Genomic DNA, 10,940 nt, shown 5'->3' on the forward strand with positions numbered 1-10,940 from the left:
CTAGGAGCCCGGCTCCCTGCACTGTGTTCGGTCCGGTACTTGCGGCCGAAATACGTCCGTCAATTACGGACGTAATTAGCGTGTGTGCACATACCCTAAGATGACCATTTGTTTTCTAAGTAAACACCAGACCTTCTTTTGGGTTTATTGACCACATTCTGATTTCTATCAATGGTCCGCTTCCCATTTATGTAATCTACAGCCCAACTATGTGATTGAACTCCATTAGTTAGATTCGCAAACCATTTCTTCTAATTTGCCATCAATTGTCCTCATCATCTTGCATTATTTTAGTGTAGGGACTCGTGAGGTGATAAGAACCCTTGATGCAGGCTTCGAGCTTGCGTATTTTGTACAATATATGAGAAAAATACTTCATGGTTATATCTTTAGCAGGACGCAGCCTGGCCTTGTAATGTTGGGGGAGACTAATAAATGGCTATCCAGCATGGTGCACTACACGTAACTATGTGACTGGTGCCTTATAGACTCCTGAATGGTAGGTGTGTGAGTGGAAGTTCATCGGTATTTTGCACGTTGTTGCAGAATTTTTGCTTGTCTGCAACCTGCTGCCCTTTTTTTTACTGTATACCCTACCCATTTATATTGGACATGTCCCCAGCCTATGACATTTGAATCACAAATAATGTATATGTGCTCCTTCATCACGCCCCCCAAAAAATACAGGATCCCATATAGACAAGCCCGTCCAACATACCATGCAACAGATTAAAATGCGCATGGAAAGTTACCTCAATAGCACAGAAAGTTGAAAAAAGCAAAGGTAGCTACTATAAAATCTAACCTTTAATAATTACCCCTAAAATCAGGTGTATAAACTCACAGGACAAACGAGAAAAATCTAAACGGTATGTGGAGACCTCCAGTGTACGATAACTGGAAGAGCCCCTGAAAAATCCACCAGCAGTAAAACCGTAGTATGCGCAGAAATGAGATCAGATGCATAAGAAATCTACCAAAATCAGCACACCATGAGTTAAAGAGGCTCGGTCACCAGTTTATAACTGCCCGATCTTCTACCTAATCTAATAGGCGCTTTAATGTAGCAAAGTAATGTTTTTTGGGTTTTTTTTAAAAACATTTTTGACAAAGTTATTAACATTTTAAGTGTTATGCAAATTGGTTCTTAATGACCAACTGGGCGTTTTTTTACTCTTGACCAAGTGGGCGTTGTACAGAGACGTAACCAATCAGTGACCAAACAGCGTCATACACGTCTCTCCATTTATGTTCATATGTACTCTCGGCACAGCGTGATCTCGCGAGATCACGCTGTGCTGTCACTTACTCCCACAGTAACTTTACCGGAGTGTCGGGAGAATGAAAATACTTTATTTTTTTATTTTTTCCATGAATTCCTCAAACTTTCCTTTTTTAAATTGTTATATATTTAAAGTCTTCACTAAATTCTTCTACCAAGTTTTTCCAAAACCCCTGATTAGTCCCGTGAGGGATAATGCATAGATATATGTGGGGTTTGTGTCACATAGAGTGAGGGCCCCCAGGGGCCACTTTCCCGTTTAGGATCAGATAAACATTTCTGAATATCTGCCCTGTTGTTCTCTCCGTCTTAGGCTGGATTCACACAAGCTTGTTCGGTCCGTTATATACGGTCCGTATGTCGGCCGAATTTCCTGGACCGAACACACTGCAGGGAGCCGGACTCCTAGCATCATAGTTATCTATGACGCTAGGTGTCACTGCCTCCCCGCGGAACTACTGTCCCGTACTGAAAACATGATTACAGTGCGGGACAGTTTCCCACAGCGAGGCAGGGACTCCTAGTATGGTACATAACTATGATTTTAGGAGCCCGGCTCCCTGCACTGTGTTCAGTCAGGGAAATACGGCCGACGTACGGACCGTATATCACGGACCGAACAAGCTCGTGTGAATCCGTCCTTAGGGTGAGATAGGGATGGCTACGATGGTCTCCTCTTTCCACAGACCAACGCTGGCCAAGCGTCTGAGTTTCCTCTATACACTTTAAGCACAGACCGCCAATATTGATTCTGGTAAGATTCACCCATTTTTCAGTAAACATTAACTCCTGATGTGCTGATTTTGGTCGATTTCTTATGCATCTGATCTCATTTCTGTGCATACTACTGTTTTACTGCTGGTGGATTTTTTTAGGGGCTCTTCCACTTATCTTACATTGGAGGTCTCCACATACCATTTATTTTTTCTTGTTTGTCCTGTGAGTTTATATACCTGATTTTAGCGGTAATTTATTAAAGGCTATATTTTATAGTAGCTACCTATGCTTTTTTCATCTTAAAGAGGCTCTGTCACCACTTTATAATTGGCCTATCTTGTACATGATGTGATCGGCGCTGTAATGTAGATTACAGCAGTTTTGTTTTTTATTTAGAAAAACGTTCATTTTTGATGGATTTATGACCGATTTTAGCTTTATGCTAATGAGTTTCTCAATGGACAACTGGGCTTGTTTTACTATATGACCAAGTGGGCATTGTACAGAGGAGTGTATGACGCTGACTAATCAGCGTCATCCACTTCTCTCCATTTATTTACACTGCAGATAGCGATATACAGTGGAGGAAATAAGTATTTGATCCCTTGCTGATTTTGTAAGTTTGACCACTGTCAAAGACATGAAGAGTCTAGAATTTTTAGGCTAGGTTAATTTTACCAGTGAGAGATAGATTATATATAAAAAAAACAGAAAATCACATAGTCAAAATTATATATATTTATTTGCATTGTGCACAGAGAAATAAGTATTTGATCCCCTACCAACCATTAAGAGTTCAGCCTCCTCCAGACCAGTTACACGCTCCAAATCAACTTGGTGCCTGCATTAAAGACAGCTCTTACATGGTCACCTGTATAAAAGACTCCTGTCCACAGACTCAATTAATCAGTCTGACTCTAACCTCTACAAAATGGGCAAGACCAAAGAGCTTTCTAAGGATGTCAGGGACAAGATCATAGACCTGTACAAGGCTGGAATGGGCTACAAAACCATAAGTAAGACGCTGGGTGAGGAGACAACTGTTGGTGCAATAGTAAGAAAATGGAAGACATACAAAATGACTGTCAATCGACATCGATCTGGGGCTCCATGCAAAATCTCACCTCAGGGGGTATCCTTGATCCTGAGGAAGGTGAGAGCTCAGCCGAAAACTACACGGGGGGAACTTGTTAATGATCTCAAGGCAGCTGGGACCACAGTCACCAAGAAAACCATTGGTAACACATTACGCCGTAATGGATTAAAATCCTGCAGTGCCGCAAGGTCCCCCTGCTCAAGAAGGCACATGTACAGGCCCGTCTGAAGTTTGCAAATGAACATCTGGATGATTCTGAGAGTGATTGGGAGAAGGTGCTGTGGTCAGATGAGACTAAAATTGAGCTCTTTGGCATTAACTCAACTCGCCGTGTTTGGAGGAAGAGAAATGCTGCCTATGACCCAAATAACACCGTCCCCACTGTCAAGCATGGAGGTGGAAACATTATGTTTTGGGGGTGTTTCTCTGCTAAGGGCACAGGACTACTTCACCGCATCAATGGGAGAATGGATGGAGCCATGTACTGTCAAATCCTGAGTGACAACCTCCTTCCCTCCACCAGGACATTAAAAATGGCTCGTGGCTGGGTCTTCCAGAACGACAATGACCCGAAACATACAGCCAAGGCAAAAAAGGAGTGCTCAAAAAGAAGCACATTAAGGTCATGGAGTGGCCTAGCCAGTCTCCAGACCTTAATCCCATCGAAAACTTATGGAGGGAGCTGAAGATCCGAGTTGCCAAGCGACAGCCTCGAAATCTTAATGATTTACAGATGATCTGCAAAGAGGAGTGGGCCAAAATTCCATCTAACATGTGTGCAAACCTCATCATCAACTACAAAAACGTCTGACTGCTGTGCTTGCCAACAAGGGTTTTGCCACCAAGTATTAAGTCTTGTTTGCCAAAGGGATCAAATACTTATTTCTCTGTGCAAAATGCAAAATAAATATATATAATTTTGACAATGTGATTTTCAGTTTTTTTTTTAATATAATCTATCTCTCACTGGTAAACTTAACCTAGCCTAAAAATTCTAGACTGTTCATGTCTTTGACAGTGGGCAAACTTACAAAATCAGCAAGGGATCAAATACTTATTTCCTTCACTGTAGCTATTTCGCTATGTGCAGCCACATACACACACTATGACGCTACTTATGTGTCATGACAATGAATATACATTACCTCCAGCCAGGACGTGATGTGTATTCAGAATCCTGACCACTTCTGTAGCGTCTTTGTGATTTACAGCATAGCACAGCGAGATCTCGCTGTGAATGACCGCTTATAGCGTAATCTCGCAAGACTACGCCTGCTATGCTGTAACTCACAGAGACGCTACAGAAGTGGTCAGGAGAATGAATACACATCACGTCCTGGCTGGAGGTAATGTATATTCATTGACCGGACACTGCAGTAATGTTATATTGTGTGTATGTAGTTGCACATAGCGATATAGATATATCGCTATCTGCAGTGTAAATGAATGGAGAGAAGTGTATGACGCTGAATGGTCAGCGTCATACACTCCTCTGTACAACGCCCACTTGGCCATATAGTAAAACACGCCCAGTTGTCCATTGAGAAACTCATTAGCATAAAGCTAATATAGTTGATAACCGTCAAAAATGATCGTTTTTCTAACTAAAAAACACTGCTGTAATCTACATTACAGCGCCGATCACATCATGTACAAGATAGGCCACTTATAATGTGGTAACAGAGCCTCTTTAAGGTCTTTCTCTGTATAACACGCAATGGTTCTCCAAGCCTCTGGGTAGATATAGCAGGTAACAACATATTTTTTGTTAATGAGATAAAAAGATAGGTATGAGTTAGATAAATATGAAATTAGATAGATATTGATTTACAGCCATCAGTGTATGAGTGTGAATACAGATATAGCTGCCAATCACTGAGTAGGACCGCCCACTTGACTCTTAAGCTTACACTGATTTAAGGATTCAAAATCATAAATACAGATAATCCTGAATGTCTTTATACAAAACTACAAACCAATCTGCTCAGCTCCTCCCGCTCTAGGACATGCTACCTGCACATCGGACCTCACTTTTGACATGACAGGTTCCCTTTAATCCTACCATGTATGGTTTCCTTCATATATTTTCTTGTATATTATATCATTCCAGTTATATAATGTGTATCCAATTCTGGGACTCTTACCAGGAAGTCATAGAAGGTTTCAGAAGAACATTGAGGAACTTCGTTCATTCATTGAATGTATATTTCTGAAGCATCTCAGAGAGTTGGACATAAATGATCAGTGAGACGTTATTGATGCATTTCTTGTCAGGCAGAACGTGGTGCGTCATTCCGGAGATCCCATCGTAATATCACAATGTGTGGTCCATTGTTTTCCACCGGACTGCAGATAAACCTACTGTGTAACAATTATGTTCATTGATAGAGAGACAATATATAATGCAGTATATGATAGAGGTATAGAAATAGTATCAAATAAGGCTTCTACCAATTTGGGTTTTCAATCTATAAGGAGGTCAACACAAGATCCATTACCCATTGGAGACTGTAAAGGATAGAACGGCGGGCCAATTGGTAATATACGTGGGTTTTTGTGTTTTTACACTAGCCACTAAAAAGTAGCCCTTTGGAAGAACGGATGCATGATTCTCCGTTAGAGACTGCCAAGCAACCAGTGAAGAAGGCAGAAACAGTTTTTTACTATTTTTGTCTTTTGTATTGCTATACAATGCTCAATGGGCGCTGTGGATGAAGTAGAGGAAACAGCAGTGCCCATACCCAGTACCCAGGCAGCTGTCATGTTCAGGGCCAAATTATAGGAGGAGCCAAAGCAGCAACTGCCCAGGGGCCTCCACCTCCCAAACTTTCCCAGCAGAGTCAGAATTTTAAAAGTACAATAATAAAACAATATAAAAGTTTTAATAAATATGCATCATTTTATAGTTAAATACTAATAATTGGAGAAAGTTATTAGCCGCTGTCAGACACCTTTTAGCTCAGCCATTCTCTCAATTGAACAAGGATCAGACATGTTAAAAACTAACTATGAATGGAGCTTCCACCAATTTTTTTTTGCCCAGGGGCCTCCCCTATTCTTAATCCGGACCTAGTCACGTGATCGGTCTGCTAATTGTGATAAATGGCAGCTCATGCTAGCATAAAATAATAATAATGTCCCTTGAAGGTATTTTCTAACCTTTTGGGAGACAAGTTGTAAAAAAAGAAATAAAATAAAAAAGAATGCAAAAAAAATTATGAAAAATAAACACTTATGATCTCCTAGTCATTTTTTAAAGGTTGAAAATGTTTTAAGATTTATTTATAGGATTAAAAACTAATATATATATATATATATATATATATATATATATATATAATTTTAAATGTCATATAAATTTTACTAAATTATATTGTAATATTAATACTTATTAACACACTAAATGCCCAATATTTTTACAAAAGCAATTGCTATATGCATAAAAGTGTTAAAAAAAATAAAGCCCTTACCATCACAAAAAAACAAAACAAAAAAACAGCTAGAGAGGTACTGGCTCTCCTTGAGGAGACCCAGCAGGTGTATGGAGTTTTAATTAGAAGCCATGGTCCATGGGTCAAAAGTATGCAAATTAGCTCATAAATTAACTCCTCCAAAAGAAAGAGAGCTCTATCTATACACAGCACTATTTCAGGATTCTTTCACCGCAACAGTACAGAGCAGGATACGGCGGGGCTGAATATGCTGTTCAAGGCGAGGAATGCTGGCTCTTATTAAAAATAGTCCCAGCGGGCACAAGAAAGCTTATTTACAGGTAATGATACATGGGAAAAAAGTATGCAAATTAACTCATATGAGCTAATTTTCGGCATCTACAGATTGGTCTCTTTTCCTTTTGGAGAAGTTTCTCGTATAACTTTTTTTTGTGACAAATCAGATTAAATCAAAGACACAAAAAGGGTTTTTGGGGTTTTACATTAGGCTAAGCCTTTAATGTAAGATTTTTTTGGGTCTGACCTCTGGGACTACTACCAATCAACAGTAAAACGTGGCAGCATTGCTCGCTGGAACACAACAGCCCACATTGATGTCCATAAGGGTGTATCTCTCCTGGTACTGCAGCTCGTTCACTTGAAATGGCTAAATTGTAGTACTAGACATGCAGTGGCGGATTAAGTAGACGATGGGCCCTGGGCTGTTACCCAAACTTGGGCCCCCCTTGCCGCGCCGTAACTATTTTTAACACTACCTTTTTGGGCAAGCATTAACAAATGGGTGTTACGATTCCCCTTGTCACAGGGCTGTGTCCCTACATCCTGACAGTATCACACTGTGCAGGGACACATCCTACTGACAAGGGGAATTGTCTATCAGTCCTGGACTGCAGAAAGACTTTTTGTGAAATACAAGGATTTCCTATAATAAACATGTCAGGAGAGGTGACAGATTCTCTATAAATCTAGTGACTCACATGTGACGACGTCTCAGATTCTAGTAGTTTTTTCCTCTTTTCTTCTCCATCCGGTCCAGAGCTCATGACGACTTCTCCCGGCCATGACTGATTTCTGCAGAATTTGCCACTCAGATGTCTTCGACTCCTCACTTTTCCAACATTTCCACACCTATAAATAAAAATAAAGTTATCATGGTGCCACATACTGTACCCCTAAATATAATAGCGCCAAACACTGCACGCCTGAATATAATAATACCACACACTGTAAAACACCACATACACACAGCCCCCTGTACATAGTGACACATACAGCCCCTGTAGATATTACCCCCCCATAGATAGCGCCACACACAGCCCCCTGTACATAGTGCCACACACAGCCCCCTGTACATAGTGCCACACACAGCCCCTGTAGATATTACACCCCCCATACATAGCGCCACACACAGCCCCTGTAGATATCACACATTCCCCCCCCCCCCCATAGAGAGCATTACACACAGCCCCCTATAGATACAAATGAATATCCCCCCCCCCCAAACGAAAATCTTTAGCAAAGTTTCCATCACCATTGAGATCAATGGTGATGCAAACGGAAGCTAAGGTTTCCATTTGCCTTTCCGTTTAGCGGTTAACCAGATGGAACCCCTCAACGGAAGGGCAGCGGTGATGTGAACAGGGCCCTAGATACATTGCCCTAGATACAGGGCCCATGTGCATGTGTGATACTGTTTGTTGGACCCTGTATCTAAGCCTAATGTAGGCTTAGATACAGGATCCAGTAGACAGTATTCTTATGCAGTATAAGCTGGGACACTGTATCTAAGCCTGACATACGGTAGGCTTTAAAGGTTGTCTGGTCCCTAAGCATTGATGGCCTATCTTCAGTATAGGCCATCAATAGCTGATGGGTTGGGGTCAGACACCCGGTACACCCTCTAATCAGCTGTTTTGAAGGGGTTGCAGCTGCTCGTACAAGTGCTGCTTCCCCTTCATTTCCCTCACTTGCTCACACTGTGAATCGCTGACATGTCCGTGTCGGCGATTCAGTGTGAGAAAGTGACCAGAATGAAAGGGAAGTAGCGCTCGTACGAGCGGCTGCAACCCCTTCAAAACAGCTGATTAGCGGGGGTCCCGGGTGACTGACCCCAACCCATCAGCAAAACCATAAAACTAAACTTACCTCCTCTTCGGCCGCAGGTCCTCACTCCATAAAATCTCGGGACGCTGTGCGCGGCGCATAGCATCGTGACGTTATGCGCTGCGCACAGCGCTGTGATGTCACAACCTCCGATGCGCTCCAGGAAGAGGAGGTGTAGGTACTGTCAGTTACTATAGTAACAGGGGCCCTTGTAGTTTATTACATAGGCCCCAGTTACTATAGTAACTTTTCATTGATGTGTGAATGTGGCTGCCGCTAGCACCGGGGCCCCCTCCGGTGCTAGCGACGCCACACCGGGCATGAGGGGGGCCGTTCGAGCATGTGTGGTTCGAACTGCCATGGGCCCCCCGGGTACTACAATAAACGAGCAGCAGTGTTCTAGGAACAGGGACCTCAACCAACTTAGAATTATTTGTGGGACCTAAAAGATGAAAGTGGGTTGTCCAAGTCCAAGTTATCACCATGCTCAAAAGAAATAAATCTTTGCTCAAGACCTATTCTATACTGGTCACAACTGTGTTTTTCCCATTGTCTACACTGCCGAGCAGCTTAATGTGGGTGGGACTGCATTGGGATGGACATCACTGCCTTAAAACTACAGGCCATGTTATTTCAGAGCCCTGAGTTGGGAGATCACTGTATTGCCATCCTGAATGTGGAACATGATATTCACAAATGTTTATGTTCTATACACAAAGTTTGTCCTTCCATTTTTATTTTTGAAACTTTGCTTACTAGAACCTGGACAACCCCTTTTTACAATGATAGTTTGTCTTAATGTTAATATGTAGTAACACAAAAACATCAGATAAAAATGGTGACATTTTTACTATTGGATATTTTAGGAGAAGTCATACCCGCAGTCCTATTTTCACAATGACAACTTGACTGGCTCGATATGATCTCTGATAAATGTCGGGACAGACACCACATCCGCCAGCCTCCGCTGGTGTCTTCTTATGATGATTAAATATCCTCATTATCAAGGTAATTAAATACTGATGCTCTTGTAAGTGTTAATATTTGTGCACTAAGAAACATACAGTGGAACATATTACTGATGACCACCCTAAATTGTAGAGAAAACGGTCTTCTAGAGGGGTGGTCCTCCAAAAAAAAAAAAAAGCAATGTACATGGATCTAAGGGAATTTAAAATCCGTCATGGAAAAATGTGGTCTGTTCTGTTTCCAAAACAGAATCTTCATCCGGATTAACCTGGGATTTTTACAAGGGGGTTTTCATTGGTGCCTATAGTGGAGATGGAAAAATTTCCCCGCCCCCATTACAAGAATCGACAAGCAAATGGTAATCTTTGACAACCTTGGACAAAATCTAATATTCTTGGTGGTTTTGAATGCCACAAGGGTTAATAAGGACGGTTTAGGATAAGAAATTATACCTGTAGTTTAATTTAACTAGGGCCAAAATTCTTTCTAGGGGTCAAAGCTCTGGTTTTCTGATACAAAGCTCCAAATCCCGTTTTCTTTCACACAGCAATAGAGTTACAGGATAAAATTCTGCTGTTTGCAGCCACCACTAGGGGGAGCTCACTGGATAGGGCTTGATACAGCTCTGATTGAACTCTATAATAAATCCATATACAGTGAGCTCCCCATAGTGGTAGGCAGTATAATTGTATCCTTTACTTTGGCTTCTCAAGAGCTGCTCACAGGGGGATTTCTTAGTACAAGGATTCCTCCGTAAGTGTGGCTTTGTTCCTTCTAGCAACTGGTTTAGTCCATAACTTCTGGCACGGGGCCCTTAGAAGTAGTGACTGTCACCGTGCCTACAGAGAAAGGTTTGGACCCACTATGTTGCCAACAAAATTTGACGTGGGGCTAAACTGGGGAGCGAAGTCTAAGGGATACCAAGTCACCATTTGACCTCTGTATGGAGATATGGTGATGACAGCTAGTGTCCCAAAGTCGCTACTCTGAGTAGTCTTTGTTGGTAACAGTTGACATGGTGTAAAGGATCTGCCAGACACAGCTTCTGTGTCAACGCCCGTGGTTTTTCAGTCTGCATCTGCTCCTAGGTCTGATAGAGTGACTCGATCTGCTACCACTCAGGCTGGTAGGCTGAGGAGTGGGAGAACCTATCACAGCCTGGCCAGACGGAGCTAGCTCCCGCCCTCGGTCTATTTATACCTTCATTTCCTGCTCTTCCTTTACCTGTGATTCTGACTACGCTCCTGCTCTATGTTTGGTACCTCGCACACTCCTGGTTTGACTCGGCTCGTTGACTACTCTTGTTGCTCACGGTATTGCC

General features: G+C 42.0%; 1 pseudogene; it reads left to right on the top strand.

Annotated features, from left to right (window-relative positions):
- The first annotated feature begins 5,169 nt into the window (after positions 1 to 5,169).
- Positions 5,170 to 10,940, top strand: part of LOC142760370 (cytochrome P450 2K1-like) — a 41,531-nt pseudogene continuing 35,760 nt past the window's right edge.

The sequence above is a fragment of the Rhinoderma darwinii genome, chromosome 4, assembly GCF_050947455.1.
Source record: "Rhinoderma darwinii isolate aRhiDar2 chromosome 4, aRhiDar2.hap1, whole genome shotgun sequence".
Classification (NCBI taxonomy): Eukaryota; Metazoa; Chordata; class Amphibia; order Anura; family Rhinodermatidae; genus Rhinoderma; species Rhinoderma darwinii.